The sequence below is a fragment of the Xylocopa sonorina genome, chromosome 10 (assembly GCF_050948175.1).
Source record: "Xylocopa sonorina isolate GNS202 chromosome 10, iyXylSono1_principal, whole genome shotgun sequence".
NCBI classification, from domain to species: domain Eukaryota; kingdom Metazoa; phylum Arthropoda; class Insecta; order Hymenoptera; family Apidae; genus Xylocopa; species Xylocopa sonorina.
The window spans coordinates 6,767,713-6,787,144 of NC_135202.1; positions in this window are offsets into that span (position 1 = coordinate 6,767,713).

The following is a 19,432-nucleotide window of genomic DNA, read 5'->3' on the forward strand; positions in this document are numbered from 1 at the left end:
CCAGCGATAAAATGAAGAAGCGTGAAAAGTAAGAAAAAATGGATATAGCGCCGCTTCTGAACTGTTAGTCGAGAAAACGAGTAAATTCGTCTAGTCATGGTCTTGGTTCCGTTGTTAACCCGGGTGGCACCGCGTTGGACGGCCTCGAAGGGCGAGCCAGCCATCGTGGTCCCCGTTTAAGATCGCCGCGCGGCTAGTTTGGATTATTCGCGGGGCATAACAGCCCGGCTACGGCGATAAATGCCACCCGTGTGTCGTTGGACACGGGTCCCGCGTCGTTTACACGACGAACGCAAACACAGACGGCAAAAAAGCGGCCGCTCGTAAAGTGACATGCATCTGTGCCCGCGCAGCCGGCCTCGGCGCAGCCTCGGCTGGCACAAAAAGGGCAGATCTCTCTCGCTTTCACCTGAGTCGCTGAACCGTTCGAGACAGTGTCGAGAGGAGCGTGGATCCCTCGGTTGATGGAGAGACACGCAAGGTATCTTTCTCTTAATTCCATTGTTCGATGCTGTTTGTCCTCGTTGAGTGAATCCAGTTCGCCGCACTGACGGATGGCGCGTCCTTGGATCCCTTTTTTTGGGAAATTAGACCTGCAGATGGAGAGGCATTAGATTAGAATTATAAATACATATGTCAGGATAAAACAATGTTTCGAGATTTGTTATTCTGAAGGAACTTCAGTTTTCAAGTTGCTTCACGGAAAAAAATGGTAACAGTTTTGGTAACGTCGCGACTAATCAGGCTCGACAAGATTGCCGCGGTGAGAACAGACGCCTGCATCGTCTAAACAGGAATCATCTATGCAGGAAGTATACTGGTAAAAGAAGAAAAAGTGTAGATATTACAGCCTGACACAGTGGAGGATACGGTTCTTAATTTAAATTGCAGTTCGATGCAGTTTGTCCTCGTTGGGTGAATTTTAGTTCGCTACACTGACGGATGGCGTGTTCTTGGATTCCTTTCTTTGGGAAATTAGACCTGCAGATGGAGAGGCATTAGATTAGAATTATAAATATAAATGTGTATTTATTCAGGATAAAACAATGTTTCGAGATTTGTTAATCTGAAGGAGCTTCAAATTTCAAATTGCTCCACGGAAGACAATGGTAGCACAGTTCTTGTTAACGTCGCGACTAATCAAGCTCGACAAGATCGCCGCGGTGAGAACAGACGCCTGCATCGTCCAAACAAGAATCACCTATACAGGAAGTATACTGGCAAGAGGAGAAAAATTGTGGAAACGCAGCGAGATACAGTGTGGGACACGGTTCCCAATTTAAATTCCAAGAAGCAGCCCTATAAAACGCCTTTCACGGCTGAAATAAACTACCGAATCGGAAGGACGGGGCGCTGTCCTTAACCTAGCCCAACCTAACAAGGCCTTTTACACGAGAGTACGTGGAAAAGAAATTCCGTAAAGATCTCCGTAAAACCACCCGGTGGGACCAGAGATAACGGATTCGAGGAGGGGAGGAGAAAGAACTGTTCGCAGGCGAGCGTCGCGGTAGCCGCTGGCTACGACGATATGTGCGATCGAACCTGCAAAAAACGCCAGGTCGATCGATCGTGTCTTGTAGCGCCCTTCCCCCCTCCCCACAGCCCACTCTTGGATCCCGCGTCGGACATTTTTGCCCCGTGTTCCCCTGATTTATCTAACTACCTGTCGCGGGCCGCGTGTGCACAGTCACGGTTTGAGGAGCACACTCCGCTGTCCGCGTTGCGGCAGGAATAATGGACATACGAGGTGAACTTCTTCCAGGCATCCTTCCTCGCGGACGAGCCGAGGTTTCGCGGTTTTTGCCGCGGCCGCGATGCTCGATGGAGATCGGTTCCGCCATTGTGCGCGCGATTTCCAAGAAAATCACCTCGACAAAAATTCGTGGCATCGTTGTTCTTGTTATCGTCCGGTTTTTTCGTTTTCTTCGTTGATGTAGGAACGGATTATATCGGCCTCTTCAAAGCTGGAGCGCTATGGCGACCGTAGCTGAACTGTTTGAACTGGACTCGAGACGATTGTAGTATTTAAGAAGGTGATAGTAACTTGAATTAAGTGGTCTGTGTAGGAGAATAGAGAAGTGTAGGTGTATTCTTTCAGTAGATTTTGCGAGATGCTTCAGGACGCAGCGTTTGAGGAGCACGGTTGTTAGGAAATAGGAACAGCAAACAAAGATCACGATGGCTTGCCGGAACGGCACGCAGGACCTCCTTCGTCGCTTGTAAACTCCTCCAACGGTGGCATCGCGGATGACACGCAAGGTTCATCCAGTTCCACGGACTAAATTTAGCGAGAACCAGTCAGAACCCGGTGGAGCGTCGAAAAAGAGAGCAGCGGGAGTGGCATCCAGTAGCCTCGATTTTCCCGTGGCCCCGCTACGTAACCGTGGCGATACCCCGCGGACGTACGCGGCGACAATCCTATTTTTGCGGGTGCACCAGACAGTTGGACGTCTCCTCGGCTGATTCTATTTGCGTATCGCCATGCTGCGGGACCAACGATACCAACGACGTGACGGCATTTTCGTCACACCGCCTCTGTTATTGTTCGCGACTTGCTCCTGCCTGTTTGCGGTTGGTCCTCTCGCGTCTGCCTAAATTGGCCATCGCACAACTGGGACCACCAATTCGTCGTGTTCGTATCTTTACGTGGCAAAACTCAGAAACGAGCATCAGTAACGCTTCTTGCATGATTTGCCAATGATTGCGGATTCGTTTACGTCATTACAGAGACTTTAAGTTCGCGAGAAGTCATCCTGATGAAGCTGGACCAACCAACATGGCGTCAGAAGACGCGAAGCGCTACTCTGCAACTTTTACACTCTACTTTGCTTACTGTAAAAATATAAATGAAGCTGTCTACGTATCTACTGGACGTAAATACCGATGAACACAAGTTACATTAGAAAAAAATCGTGTACAGTGAATTGCAATTATGGTGTTCGTGTAATTATATTGGAATTTGTTCGAGCTTGCGAGAAGAGGCGCTTAGATGACGCTGCAGTCGCAGGCTCGCAACAAGGGGGTTCAAGACGGTTGGAAAAACGGCGGTTTTGGCCGCGAATCAAGCGTCTGTTACTCCTCCAGCTTCTCTATTGTGCGTATTCCCGGCGAAACGAATGTTGCACGGCGACCGCGTGCAACGTTTGTTGCACGGAGAAAGCGTAACGGCGTGACCAGACGATGACACACACCGCATCGGTCCCAGCCGCATTTAGAACCGCCACGGTATCGTCTATTTCAGATGGCGATACGTTACGAGGAAACTCGGACGCGTCTAGGCAACGGCACAGCCGCGAACGACTATAAATTCCGTGGTTCACTGGCCGTTCGCTCGTTCCGCCATGTTCAGATCCCGTGAACGTCCCTTCTGGCCCTATTGGCGCTATTGTCCTGTCGTTCTCGGTCTTGTTATCGACGACGCGGGTTTCCTCGCCGTACCAGCGATTCCAGCCAGAGTTCTTAACTCCTCTGAGATCAATCTGATACCCAAATGCTGCTCGATTAAAGTTTACACTTGTTGCGTTACGTTTCCGTGAATACCTCTGGAATAAATGGTACTCTTGTCTCTGGATTCTGAGAGATCTCCACGCACCAGAACGATGAATCTCCATTACTATAAAGTTTACACTTGTTACGTTACGTTTCCGTGAATACCTCTAAAATATGTGGTACTCTTATCTTTGTACCCTGAGAGATCTCCAGGCACCAAAGCAATGAGTCTCTATCGAATACCAACGTGTGCAACGTGAGACAGCATATCATCGTCTAATTTCCCTCGTACTCCACTTGCAGCGAGCCTTACGTATAATCAGTGCCCAATAAGAACCATTAGTAATCGTCGTGGTGCTCCAAAACCTAAGGCAGCAAGGATCCCTAGTATGGAAGAGCATATTACTACACGTTCCATAAAATGGAAAACAAGAGACGGAACGGCGTAAAATTTCCAGGACGAATCGCCGCGCGGGTACCAGGATGTCCCACTGCGCGGATCGAACGACTGTCAGGGAGCAATCGTCGATCCCAGGAAGGACACGAGTTACGTGTCGCGATCGAGGATCACGAAGCTTATTACTATCATTAGATTTAATGCACGCCATGTGAGGGCCCTTTATAGCAGCGGTCGAAGGCTCGTTAAGGAAGGAATCGTACCTTACGTTGGATCCTTCGATTTCCAGGAAATTCAACGTCTCTTTCCGCGTACCTTTCCTCTCGTTTTTTTTTCTCTCTCTTTCTTTTTGCCTTCCTGGATGAGACGACAGAACAAGAAAAGCAATGTCACAGCGTTGCGCGACGTCTTTATTGGACACCGACCCAAGCGGGACTCCGCGGCGGATCAAACCGGATTTCAGATGGACTCCAGATCGATTCACTGATGCGGTTTTTGGGGTGTGGCTCGCCACGCCGATTTCGACGATTCGTATGATCAATTCGTCGCGCATGGACTTAGGGGATGATCCGAAGTGACTTGTGCGATTTCAAAGCCACCTCGAGGTTGCCTCTTTTTTGTCTCACGGTTTCTACAACAGTGTCCGTGTTGGCAGGATTTAAATCTACCCTGTGTAAAATACGAAACGCGTCGAGTGGCGAACCGATCCGTGACGAATAAAAAGATTGCAAAAATCTGGTTCGCATTAGAGCCTTAATGAAAACAATAGAAATGATAGGAAATGGTAATTGATGGGACGTCGCTGTGGGTCATCGATGATCCCAACAGAGGACGCGCGCACGTTCTACGGGCCCAAAATAGGCTCGCGTTTTCGCCTCGCGTATTCGCGACGTAACCGCGAATACCGATATTCGAGTGGCAGCTGATCTGTGTAAAATACGAAACGCGTCGAGTGACGAATAAAAAGATTGCAAAAACCTGATTCGCGTTAGAGCCTTAATGAAAACAATAGAAATGATAGGAAATGGTAATTGATGGGACGTCGCTGTGGGTCATCGATGATCCCAACAGAGGACGCGCGCACATCCTACGGGCCCAAAATAGGCTCGCGTTTTCGTCTCGCGTATTCGCGACGTAACCGCGAATACCGATATTCGAGTGGCCGATGCTCGCGTGGCAGCTGATCCTAAAAGCCTCGTGGCGTTTTATTTTAAGGAACGCCACGTCGGCCCGCGGCGAACGCACGCTGCCACCGGTGTCTAAATCCGCTGTCCCGTAAATCATTGCGCCTGGGTTTATGGCGTGCGCACGCTCGAAAGCGCGCGTCGAATGTTTTCGCGTTTGAACCAGGCGAAATCGATCGGCCGTGTTGCGGTTTCGACTGGCTGTCGCGTTTCCACTGGCGACACCGGCAAAAACCGTCAAAGCGAAATCGCGTGTCCCGTACGAACGCGCGTGTGACCCGTGTCGATGCCTACAACGTGGCCAGTGATCTCTCTGAGAGAGTTCAAGCCAGGTCTGGTTGTCTACTCGAAAGTGAATAATAAATTCGTCTTCCACGTTCATAGCTCGCCTAAATTGGTAGCGCGGCTGCCACTACGGCAGTTAAAAGCGGCTGAAGTGGTTATAGTTGTTCCACAATTTTTCCCACCGATGGGGTTCTACGCTGCGCAAGGCTTCTACGGTTACATAAAAAGTTTAATGCCGCCCATGAAAGCCGAGCGAACTCATTTGTTCGCGAGATGCGCCGAGCCAATAGTATCGCATTAATTACAGCAGGATAGAGGGAGAGAAAGATGCTCGTCTAGTGGCGTAATATTGCCAGGGTGGAATCTAAACTGCCATACTGATCATCCGATTAGATACAGGGGCTATTGCCACTCTAACTAACGTCTGTTAGTATCCCCATAAAGTCACGCAATAAAAATAATCGGCCCCGCAAAGTATAGTATCCGCTGGCTAGATAGAATCTGAAGTATAGAATCTTCGCTGGACGTAACGGGCGGCTTAATAACACCTCTGACTTCGCTGCTACCAGAACCCTAATAAATCCACGCAGCAGGAGCAACTGGACGGTAAACTATAAACTCTCTCCTCTCGGTTCAGTCGCCTACCCCCGCCGGTTTTCCTCCGCCGATTCACACACGACTACCGCGCACGGTGGGTGCAACGTAACGACACCCTGAATTTCTAGTTAACCGCCACCCTAATAAATCCATAGAGCGCAGGCTAATGAGTCATAGAGTCCTGAAGCAAATTTTACGCCACGCCGCCATTATTTCTGGCGCTGGTGTAGCTGAAATAGTACCCACCGCTTCTTGCGCCACCGGCTGTTTCTGTCGGTACAATGGGCGCCGTTAAATTCTAGTAGAAGTAACACCAATAAATTCCGGCCTTTACGCTCGCCACTAATATATTCCAAAGTTTAAGGTTCCAGGCTTTAGTGGCACTACGGGGTTTTACGGTCAAATTTCAGATTACAAACCCGAATTATGGACTTTATTTCACGCCACTTTCTTGGTACAGTTTAATAATATCAAGAATTTAGCGATGATTAATAGGGGAGACGCGATAGGTCGTAAATTCTCCAGGTTTCAAGCTGAGGGTACTGTGCTAGAATGTTACCAAAGTTCAGTGTCCCCTGTGTTCCAGCGAATCTCTCTGTAACAAGAATGCTTCATTTTTCATCAGTACTCCCGAGAAACAGTCTTAATAATTGCCCATAATCTGACCAAATTACTCAACCTCTAACTAAGAAGCACTAAATTTTGCGTTTCAATCAACGTTCAAGATTGCTTGCCACACGGTGAACCATTTATTGCATTTGTTGCATCGTGAAATACCGTTCGCCAGTAGCGTGGCAACAATTCGTGGATTCTGCCCTCGAAATTCTGTCTCTGGCGAAGAAACGAAGACTTGCCTTTCCAGCAAAGAAACGAAGACTAATGGCGGAAAGTACGCGCATCGCGGCGAGGTATTCCCTCTTGCGGAACGCGCGCGGTGAAACGGCGAACGCGAGAGCTAAATCCGCGGCCGCGTAAATCAGCTGGGAGCACGTGCTCCGCAGGGGAACACGTGCTCGGTCGAAGGTGCGTACACACGCGTCCTTATCCCGTTCCGCGCCTTCCTCGCGCTCCTCTTTCCCGCGTTTTTTTTTTCCCTGCCATCGACGCACCTGGTCCCGAGGCGATAAAAACGCTCGCGTACATGTGGATCTGTTTTATCCCCGGGCTATTTGCATTTCGCACGGCGACACGTGTTCGCTGGGCGGACCCAGCGTGTATCTTGGAAATCTATGCCTACCAGATTTGGTTGGGATTCGTTTTGGTCGTCCCTCGAGCGTTATTTTATTAACGCTTCGTGTCATTTCTATATCGTTTGGCGTCATTTTTTTTAGAGCTCCCATGTTGGAAGTTTGTACACGCGTTTCGATGCTCCCGACGATTGTGGTTGACGCGTAAAAAGTGTCTGTGGGTCACGGAGGAATAGACACCAAATGTGTCCACCGAGGTCCTGCGCCGTCTGGGCGGAGGTTAAAAGGGTTGGAAGGTCGCCACGTTCAGCCAAGCCATCCTCTGATTTCTTCCTGCTGGTATCGAAAAAAAAAGGAAGCGGTGTTAATGTCGCGAAGCTGCTTGCTAGACGGTTTGTCTGTTCAAGACCACGTCCCGTCTGCCCTTCAGGTTTGAATTTAGACGGACTACGAATTCCCGGAAAGGAGCCTGTTCCTCGTCCGACTCTGTGAAATCGGCGCTTCTTCCTCGCCCACTGTCGACCCTCGTCGACAGGGTGGGGCAGGGGGCTCTTTTTCGTACCACCAAAATAGCTGGGACTTATTAATCGAACAATCACCACGATCCGTTAGGCTGCTCGAATAATTTCACGTTCCCCAACTTACGGATGGCGAGATTGAGTTATTTCTGATTCGATAATTGTTGGTTCTTTTCGATGACCCTAGGAGGGTCCTCGACATACTAATAGACGATGAAGATATTTAAAATAATGACTGGTTCAAAGACCTTATAAGGACAATTGAAACGTCTTAATAGAAAAGTAATTCGAAAGTCTGTGAATCATAACTTTTGACAAATCTTTTAATAGAAAGTAGTTTAAATATTATTTATCTTTCTATAGTCCTCTTCATCGTCCACTCGTTGCTGACTTAAACCAATCTCCTCAGTCCTCCCAATGACCATCATCTTGGTTCCTCCAGAATAATGACTGATTCAAAGACCTTGTGAGAGACGATTGAAACGTCTTAATAAAAAAATAATTCGAAAATCTGTAAATCACAACTTTTGACAAATCTTTTAATAGAAAGTAGTTTAAATATTATTTATCTTTCTACAGTCCTCATCGTCCACTCTCTGCAGACTTAAACCAGTCTCCTCAGCCCTCCAAACAACCGCCATCTTGGTGCCTCCTTAAACTCATCCAAGCTTAGAGCTTCCTAATTATCTCTCTTTGCCACTGCTCCTGCGTCTTCAGCCTCTTTTGTTCTCGTTATACCGCGACACCAGCGAGGGACAAACAAACGCTCGACGGCCAGGAGGGGTCGACGTTCTCGCGCGCGCGCGCGCGCGCGCGCGCACGACTTGTTCGGCTCCTTTTAGCCCGGACGGAAACATAATGAGGGGCGCGAGAATAGTCTTTGGAAAATGAACCAGCGGACGAAGCGGGGCACGAGGAGGCGGAGGCTGACTGACGAACGTCCCTAATGAGAGCGAACGATGAAAATTCGGCTAACGATCACCGCGATCGCGCCGCTGACGAGAAGTAACGAGCTAGAACGCGGAACTCCGGCTAGGCCAGCGTGGATTTTCGCCGCTTAATTGATGCCACGCTGCCACGAGCTCTAATGCTGGGGATATTAACGGACAAGGACTCGCTGTTCGAGATGGATATCACAGCACGGTCATTGTTTGTTCTGGCATTCGAGATGTTTGGACGTTGGTTAATGCGGGATACCTTTGGGATACTGGAATCATTGATACTTGGTATTTCTTGGTGCATTCTTTCTGGTTTCGATTCCTGCTTTTAGGGTGGCATTGGTTCGATTGAAAATGCTAACCATTGTTATTTATTAAATTCAGTTATTAGTACGTGTATGTGGAAGTTTGATCGGTTTGATCGAAATTGAGATACCATAGGGGATCCTTATTATTTAAATAGAAAATTCTCTTATCTTGGATTTTTTCTGGTTTAGATTCCTGTGTTTAGGGTGGTGTTGGTTCGATTAAAAATGCTAAACCATTGTTATTTATTAAATTCAGTTATTAGTACGTATATATGGAAGTTTGATTGGTTTGATCGAAACTACGATACCACAGGAGATCCTTGTTATTTAAATACCAAATTCTCTTATCGTCCTGATCTTATCGTTTTAAAAAATACGCGAGACTGTGAAATGTTTAATACGATCATCCGTTCCTTTCGTTTCTCGTACCAATCATCGCGTGTACGAACACCTGTGTTTGTCCTGGCATTCGAGATGTTTGGACGTTGGTTAATGTGGCTGCCTTTGGGATATTGGTCCATTGACGGTGTATTTCTCCGTGGATTCCTTCGATTTAAATTCCTGTGTTTAGGGTGGTATTGGTTCGATCGAAAACGCTAACCATTTCGTTTAATAAATTCAATTATTAGTACGCGTACGCGGAGGTTTGATCGGTTCGATCGAAACTACGATACCACAGAGGATCTTTGTTATTTAAATACCAAATTCCCTTATCACTCTGATCTTATCGTTTTAAAAGATACGCGAGACCGTGAAATGTTTAATACGATCATTCGTTCCCTTCCCTTCCTCGTACCAATCATCGCGTGTACGAACACCAGGCGCATAATAACATCCTAGTAGCATGATTCAAAGTGTTACATGAAAATGGCCAGCGCGATTATGAATTTTCCATGTGCCCGTGATGAATCTAGAAAGGAAGTCGTAAATAGAAGTCTTCTAAAGGAAGCGCGTCGTGCTGCTGTCCAGATTATGTAGGGACTCGAGTTATGACCGCTGGTATGCGTTTCTTTTCGCGATCTCCCGCCTCCGTTATCGCCCTTTACCTTCCTCCCGCTTCGCCTGGAATTCGCTCGTCGATGCGTGGTGCAAGGAACACTCGCGCCCATCGTTCGCCAATTTCTCCCCCTCGATTTTCACACACGATTTTACTACGCTGGCGCCACGTTTCACTGGATTTTTTGAACACTGTCGTCTAAAATGACCCACTGTGAAGATCGATAGATGCGTAGAACAAGGAACACTCGCGCCATCGTTCGCCAATTTCTCCCCCTCGATTTTCACACACAATTTTACTACGCTGGCGCCACGTTTCACTGGATTTTTTTAACACTGTCGTCTAAAATGACCCACTGTGAAGATCGATAGATGCGTAAAACAGGAAACACACGCGCCATCGCTCGCTAATTTCCCTCCCTCGATTTTTACACACGATTTTATGCTAGCACCACGTTTCACTGGATTTTTTGAAGACTCTCGTCTAAGATGATCCACTGCGAGGATCGATAGAATTAATCGCGTCGATCATATGCGAAAGACGATTTTCATACATGATTTTAGGCTGGCACCACATTTCACTCGATTTTTTGAAGACTCTCGTCTAAGATGATCCACTGTGAGGATCGATAGACTTAATCGCATCGATCATTTTCTAAAGTCAATTTTCACACTCGATTTTACGCTGGCGCCACGTTACACTGGATTTTTTGAACACTGTCCTCTAAAATAACCCACTGTGAGGATCGATAGAGTTAATCGCGTCGATCATTTTCGAAAGACGATTTTCACACTCGATTTTACGCTGGCGCCACGTTTCATTGGATTTTTTAGAGACTGTCGTCTAAGATGACCCACTGTGAGGATCGATAGACTTAATCGCGTCGATCATTTTCGAAAGCCGAGACCAACTCGTGTTACAACAGTGTCCAGTGGACTCCCGCGAATTTCCCACGCCACGGGACGCTTTTACGTTCCAATAAAGTTGTGCTCGCCACGACGTCGTCGTAAAATCGATATCTCAGGGCGAGCAGTGTTCCTCGATCTTAATTAAATTAACCGCCACGTACGTTACGTCCTCTTGACGGATTAAATTGCAGTAGTTTATCGTCGATGAAGGCTTCGATAAGTCAGACTTACGAAGGTAGTTTGTAAACTTGTCCCTTGTTCCTTGTATGTTACCAGATGCAATTTCTTATTTAAAAATAGTTGAAGTCTTTCTATGTTCTTGGTTTCATCTTTTTGTGATATAAAAATTACTGTAGATTCTGCGTAATTTTTGCCAGCTTTTCGTGAGAGTTTTCTTCGACTATCCCTGTGCGGTGGGGATCAGAATACACCCACAGTAACCCCTGCTTGTCGTAAGAGGCGACTAAAAGGGGAGGAAAGGGTCAACGATAATGTTTGCGAAGATGTTAACCCTTTGCACTCACCTCTTTTCTGGACATTAGCAACAGAAACTATTGCCACAATAGTTTCTACTGCTACAACTCTTTCAGTAATAGGGAATTTCCATCTGATTAGAAAACTTGAGGAAAACGCGCGATTTGAAAAGTTCAGCGATGGAATAAATTTAACAGGGTGCTGATGTCGTGACATTAGAGTGCAAAGGGTTGAATGCAGAAAGTGTACGTAGAAACAGTATAAAAAAGAAAGTCTTCCATTGGCGTAGAAGCACTGTAGAGTAGAAAATATCAAAAGTAGAAAATCCACCGGAACATCGCCTATTTATACTAACAAGGTCCGTTCACAATGCGACTCGAGCACGCTAGGCATTCGTAGCATTCATGTGCAGTGGATCATCCACGAGTCCCTCCGCAGGGAACAAAATCGCGTACCCGCCGTACCTTTTTCCATAGTGCGGTTGCACAGATGGCGATCGTTTCTCGCTTATACGGCGCCGTCTCGTAGATCTGCGATCGCGCTAAAATTACGAAGGGTAGCCTACCAATGGCCGAGAAAACCGTGGTTCTGTCGCGGTCGCGAGCCGTGAGAAAAACCGGGGAATGCCGTCGAAGACGCAGAGGCGGATGAAACGACCGCGCCGCTTTTGCGCGCAATTTTCAAATCTTTCGAGGTAATCGTCGACGTTCCACCAGAGAGAGAAGGATAAAGAGAGAGGGAGAGAGAGAGAGAGAGAGATACATTAAAGGTTTACATTCCCAGAGAATTTTTCCGTCCAACACCGGTGGCGATCGTTAACGTTCCTAGCGAGCGGAGACGCTTTAAACACATTTCTAGGAAGTTTTTCAAAACCTCGATTGTTGAGCCATCGACATTCTTGTTCTGTCGTATCTGCAGCTGATTTATCACTGCTGTTTCAGGTATTAATATGGAAACTTTTCGAAAGCCTTTCTATATTCTTCAAATGGTGAAACGAAATTTAGTAAATTGAAATTTTTTGATGTTTACTGTTTGAATAAGACCGTCGATGGTCTATAACAGTGACGATGACAAGTCGCATCGGTTCTAAATAACGTCGAGTAGCAGCCAACATACTAAATTCTTCGCAGCAGCTCGCAATCCCGGGTAATGAACGGTTTTTCTGCTGCGCCAAAAAGGTGGAGTACCACGGAATGTAAACCCCCGTTTCACTCGGACGTCCAATTACAGAGGATTCTCTGGATTAGTCCCCCCACTTCATGTATCATTCGCATTCCAATGATTACCGGCTGATATCGCCGGTGCGCGGATTGGCGATGATCGTAAAACCGTTTTCGTCGCGCTCACGACTCGCTCGAAGAAATCGTGGAATGTCGGGCGAGGTAAAAAGGCGGGCGAAACACGTGCGCGCCGGTTGTGCTTTCCGCGCGGATCTGCTCGCGAGCCTTACGAGAGGAGAGGGAAGATACCAACGCTGGTCCCTGACGGTGGGCCCGGTTAATAGAACCGCGGAACGACGGATCCAGGTTAAATGAACTCGTTAATTGTTCTTCCGCAATAGTGCATTGCAATGCGCAACGGAGTGCATCCGTCTAGATCCACCTGTTGCCAGGTAAACTGTGGGTCGTCTCGTTGTTGCGAGTGTTCAATCGGAGAAACGATCGTCTAGCCACAGAAGAGGACTACCCTCTCGTCGAAGGCTTGAGAGGTTCTCAGAGGCCATCGAGATGTTCAATTGAGAATTAAAAACCTTTGTGGATCGAATTTCTTTCGTCCGCTGAGAGTTTGCTAGGAATTAGCCTGTTTCGAGACTTACATGATTGAGAATTAAAACCCTTTGTGGATCGAATTTCTTTCGTCTGCTGAGTGTTTGCTAGGCATTAGCTTTCTTCGAGACTTATACAAATTGAGGATTAAAAGTCTGCTGAGAGTTTGCTGGGAATTAGCCTGTTTCGAGACTTATACGATTGAGAATTAACCCTTTGTGGATCGAATTTCTTTCGTCTGCTGAGAGTTTACTAGGCATTAGCTTTCTTCGAGACTTAGACGAGAATTTCTTGATATGCACTGGTAAAAAAGGCTTCTGGATCTAGTAAGTTTGAATTTATTAGGGGTATTTTTAATCCTCCCTTTAGCAGGCGAAATAAACCGCGGATAGTTAGTAAGAAAGGGGAGCAACAAACACGATCGTCTCTCTTAAAGGCTGTTCAAAGAAGCAGGGGGTGGAGTCGATGCGAAACGCGACGGTTCATCATTCCACGAATAATAAGCCGTTCTTTTTCTTTGCCAGCGTGCTGCAGAAAATGCCGATGGGCACACAAATCTGGTTCGTTTGATCTCGCTTGAAATAGTAAGGCCGCACACCGGCCGCGGGTCTTTTTTCCCTGTTTTTTTTTCCCTCTCCATCCCTTCCCTCGAACTTTATTGCGCCCCTGGTCGATGTCTTCCCCAACGGAGTTTTGATCTCGTGACGAGCAGTCGTTAATTGCGTTGCTTTTAAACCGCTGCCTGGCGTTATTTCGAAAATAAAACGGCGGCCACTCGATATTTGCATCCTCGTGATCGCCAGTGCGATCAGAAAGAGCGAAATGCATTACAACCGCCGATGTAAATCAGCGCAGTGCATTTTTTATGCGGATGCTAATTGTTCCCTAAGTGTATTATTAATGTGATATTTAAATCTCCAAGTATTTTTTAATATTTATTATTAGCACTTTTGAGTGAACAAATTATCATAGTTTTGCTTTTGAATACAATTAGTACAATATAATTAGATTATCTTGCATTGGACGGAAACTGGTTTGCCATCTAGCGGTATAGAAATCAACTAAATGCATGCAATGCACATGTGCAAGGTATGTTGGACCACGCAGGGTGGACCAACCCTCCAAATCATTCTTGCGACGCGTCGAGGCTTTCAAAGGCCTTTAACTTTTTATTTTCACTTCCATAATTACCAGTATAGTATAAAATGGTAAGAATAGTAGTACCTCACTTTATGAAATTATAGTTCTATTAAAGTTGGATACAATTTGATAAATATTTTAAATTATGCAGTACAGCTAAGTGTTTCTTCTTTCTGTTGCACCACAGAAGGAAGACAGGAAGAAAAGAAGAATCCTCAGTTCAAGATTATGTGCTCAAGAAGAGAAGAGTGAAGAGGAAAGCAACTGCTGCGTTATATATTATTTATTCGTTTAAAATTATTAATTATTGTATTAATTTTAAGTAAGTTGCTACGTTTCATAGTACATACGTACACAGTACATCTTGGTGCATGCAATTATGATAGTAGATGTAAGAAATATTGTATTAGAAGTAGACACATCGTTGTAAAATTAAATTGTAAACTATTGTACATTCTTTTAACTTGGTTAAATAAATAAATTAATACAGAGAATGCAACTAGTTTAATTATTTTCCCTGCAATGTATTATCTCCGAATCCTTTTCCTCGTCAGATCCATAAATTAGCATAGTTTCAGTCGAAAAATCTGAAAATTTTGGGGATTCCTGGAAAATGACGTCACTTCCAGGAATTGCTAAAATTCTTAGAATTTTCAATGACGTCATTTCCAAGAAGTGGCACTTTAGGATACCTCCTGTGACGTCATGTTCTCCTGATACAAAGTCGAAAATTTAAGTTCAAGATCGAAAAATTGGAAATGTATCAGGAGAACATAAGTAGTGAGGAGGTATGCGTGCCACTTCTAGGAAAATGACGTCACTTCTAGGAATTGCCAAAATTCCTGGAATTCTCGATGACGTCATTTCCAGGAAATGGCACTATTCGGATACCTCCTATGACGTCATGTTCTCCTGATACATTGCCGATTTTTCGAACAAAATCTTGAAATTTCGACTTTGTAACAGGAGAACATGACGTCATAGGAGGTATCCGAATAGTGCCATTTCTTGGAAATGACGTCATCGAAAATTCCAGGAATTTTGGCAATTCCTAGAAGTGACGTCATTTTCCTAGAAGTGGCACGCATACCTCCTCACTACTTATGTTCTCCTGTTACAAAGTCGGATTTTCAAGATTTTGGTCGAAAAATCAACAAAGTATCAGGAGAACATGACGTCATAGGAGGTATTCTTGCCACTTCCAGGAAAATGACGTCACTTCCAGGAATCGCCAGAATTCCAGGAATTCCCGATGACGTCATTTCCAGGAAGTGGCACTATTCGGATACCTCCTATGACGTCATGTTCTCCTGATACATTGCCGATTTTTCGAACAAAATCTTGAAATTTCGACTTTGTAACAGGAGAACATGACGTCATAGGAGGTATCCGAATAGTGCCACTTCTTGGAAATGACGTCATCGAGAATTCCAGGAATTTTGGCAATTCCTAGAAGTGACGTCATTTTCCTGGAAGTGGCAAGAATACCTCCTATGACGTCATGTTCTCCTGATACTTTGTGGATTTTCAAGATTTTGGTCGAAAAATCGGCAATGTATCAGGAGAACATAAGTGGTGAGGAGGTATGCGTGCCACTTCTAGGAAAATGACGTCATTTCCAAGAATCGCCAAAATTCCTGGAATTCTCGATGACGTCATTTCCAAGAAATGGCACTATTCGGATACCTCCTGTGACGTCATGTTCTCCTGATACAAAGTCGGATTTTCAAGATTTTGGTCGAAAAATCGGCAATGTATCAGGAGAACATGACGTCATAGGAGGTATCCGAATAGTGCCACTTCTTGGAAATGACGTCATCGAGAATTCCTGGAATTCTGGCGATTCCTGGGAGTGACGTCATTTTCCAGGAATCCCCAAAATTTTCCGATTTTTCAATTGAAACTTCGATTTTTCGACTTTGTATCAGGAGAACATGATATGCGAGGAGGTATTCGTAAAGATTGGGATTGGTTAGTCTAGGATTGGTATAGAGAGTGGTAATTAATTAAACAATTAATTTAGTAATAACTGAACGTTTATTGCAATACTTTAACATTTACAAGTTATAATAGCATTCTTATAAACTAATTACTACAAACTATACTAATAAACTATATTTATATTATTCTTATCACTAAAACACTTAAAAATATGTAGTGTAGATGTATTTAAAGGGAACTGGTAGTCCTACTTGCAACTGCACCGATGTTGTAGCAAGTTCTTGATTATCCAGCAAGTAGAAGGTAGAAAGAAGCCTGTAAAGACAATAAAATACATTAATACGCAATTATAATGCATATGACTGGGATTAAATAAAGGAGGAATGTCTATAATGTATAAAATTGCCAAAAAGTATGATGGAAGTAGCTAAGTGATGAAGTTAATGCAATATTGCAGAGCTGCATAGTAAACTTACATAGTCCCCTTGATTTTATCATCTTCAGTGATTAAATTGACTGCAACTAATAAAATCTTCGTTTAAAATTGTAGAGGATATAAGCACGTAACATAGAATCCCATAAGGATCCCATAAATCTGTGTTGCACCTGATCTGTGAGGAAATCAGTGCATTTTTTGGTCCCACGACTGCACGCGCGCAGCTTTACAATTTTACAGTCGTCTGTACTGTTACTGATCGTATATAATTACGTAGGAAAGCATAAAGATCCCAGCAGATTATCGCAAAGTTTGTAGAAATCAAATTGTCTAGCCGACTGACGTAAATTTGCAATGCGTAATGCGCGTGGGTGCACCGCGATTGCACGCATTGCGAATATAACGCTAAGATGCATGCCAATGTCTAATATTCCTCGCATCGTTGATCCGCTTTCCTGCGTTAGCTCGTTACGAGCTGCTAACTTCCGCTGGTTATTCTCGTTCCTCCAAAATTTTATGCGTTTGCCAACCGAACTGCCTCTGACTGAAAACTTTTCCTAGCTGACGTTAATTTACCAGAAAAATTTAGAGATAACATTTAAAAATCACACGTCTCAGCCCTCCTTAAGACTTTTTATTATATATGCATTCATCAACGAAAAAGTTTCGCTAATTCTCAACAGGTATCACTCTTACGCCAATATTTAAATATTCATAAACTCGATAAGATAATTGGACAAATGAATAATGTTTCCGTTGTTTTATCTCGTGTTACTCTTTTTTAACTTTGATCAATATTAATGATATTCAAATTCATTCTAACAATCAGCAATAGCAACGGTAATCATTTGCATGCCGTATAATATGCCCCTCCAGTGAGATTGCCTCGCGTGCCATTTAACATCACGATTCACTTGTTACAATTCGTACCACGCATATATATTTTTAAATCGGTTGAAAAGAATAAGGAAACAAAGGCAAGGAATTGAACCAACACCAGCCGCACCTTCGAGTTGGTTAAACAGAGATCGTGCCAGAGGATTTACTTACGAAATCGTGATTTAAGTTGGTTTCAAAAGAGCGCGACAGATCGAGAGCAGCGACCTCGTTCGCGGTTACGTAACGCCGCTACGAGGGTCGTATTTTCCGGGAAACCGGAAGCCTGCCGCTACCACGGCTCGTTTTGCCTCGATTCGATTCATCGACTGCAAGCGTGCATCCTCGTGGAATAATTCATGCACCTGCGACGAGCTGCAACGGCGCTCGCATGAGAAATCGCAGCGCCGATCCGGCGCCTGGCCATCGAGAATATGTCAGATCGGTTTGTTCCACGGTGCATACAAATCGTATGCGCGGCTCGTGACCGCTAAAGATTCGCGCACGCACAGTCCCTTTGTTCGATTTGATATTTCAAAAAGCAGACTGTTCAATCTACTCAAGATAGAACCAGAATCAACGAATTAGTAAACACAGAGAATCATGTCTGTCACATTTTGTGACTTAACGTCGAGTAATATTGGCGTTGCGTTACCAAATGAGGGTTCCATATTCTATTCCAAATGTCACCTCGTTATTTTTCTCTGTTCCTAACATTTGCGAATGGATTAATTAATAAGATTCTTTTTAGAAGTCCTGCAAATGGGATAATGTAGTGCCTTACTTTAGTTGACGCCATGTTGGTCCACGCTCGAGTAACATTCTCCGTGATGTACTCGATGCAGGAACGTCCAAGCTTCTTTCTAAAATCCGTAGAATTAACATCATCAGTTTTCACGCGATATCGCGCAGGCAGCCTCTCGAATTTTCAAGTTTCGTGCGGTGCTAATGCAAACGTGGTTGATGGACAACTACTGGTACCACCAGGTAGAGCCACTTCCTGCTGCACAGCTACGTCGCAGCTTTATAAGAACCGACGAGATCCGAATGTCTGTGCAAGATGTCGTCGAAGAGCGATCCACGGTATGCACGGTAATGCAAGACGGTTCGGTAAAAATGCATATCTGCTTTTATTGAAAAAAAAAACTGAAGAGAAAAGGTGTCTCCGTGTGTACTATGGTGTCTCGTGGTACATAAGATCGTCGATCGAGAACTGTGCTTCTTAAGCCGGCGACCGCGATCGTGGCGACACGCTATCGTCGGCAATTAACGACGAGAGAACGAACGTTACTCTTAATCGAACAATAGAGACGGGCAGGCATCGCTTCGTGAGGCCCACGCGTCGCGGCCGCCATGATCGTTTTTCGCAACCACGGTCGAGGGCTGATGCTTTCCTTCGCACAGTACGGTGCGGCCGCTCGACGGGGAAAATTCGTTCCTACTATATTTATAGATATACATATACATACATACACTTTTATATTTATATAACATGTTATATACCTACGGCTCGCTGTGTCTCGAGAAAAAATGCACCCCACTCGCGTGCATTCCTACCTAATTGTCCATTTAGTTTCTCCGCTGTCTCCCTTAGCCGGCGAAACGCGGCAAGGGGCGAACTGCGATCGCGACACGCTCGTCTACTAATATATTAAAAATACGAAGTCGACTAGGCGCCGACACGGCGACAAATTATCGTTCCTCATTCTCTTGCGGGACGTTGACAACGTTCGTCCCTATAATGGCTGCCCTTGTATCATTTATTTGTTCATCCGTTCGCGTTTTTCTCTATCTCTACCTCTCTCTCTCTCTCTCTCTCTCTGTTTCTTTCTCTCTCGTTCGACGATCACGAGTAACAACTAGGCGCAAACCCCTAGTCACAGGGACCCGGAAAACGGCGACAGCGTTTCCGGTCGGTCGCGCGTTCACGCGCAACGGCCGTGGCAGTAATACGATACACGTTCGGTCGGTGATTGGCTCGATGCAAAAAT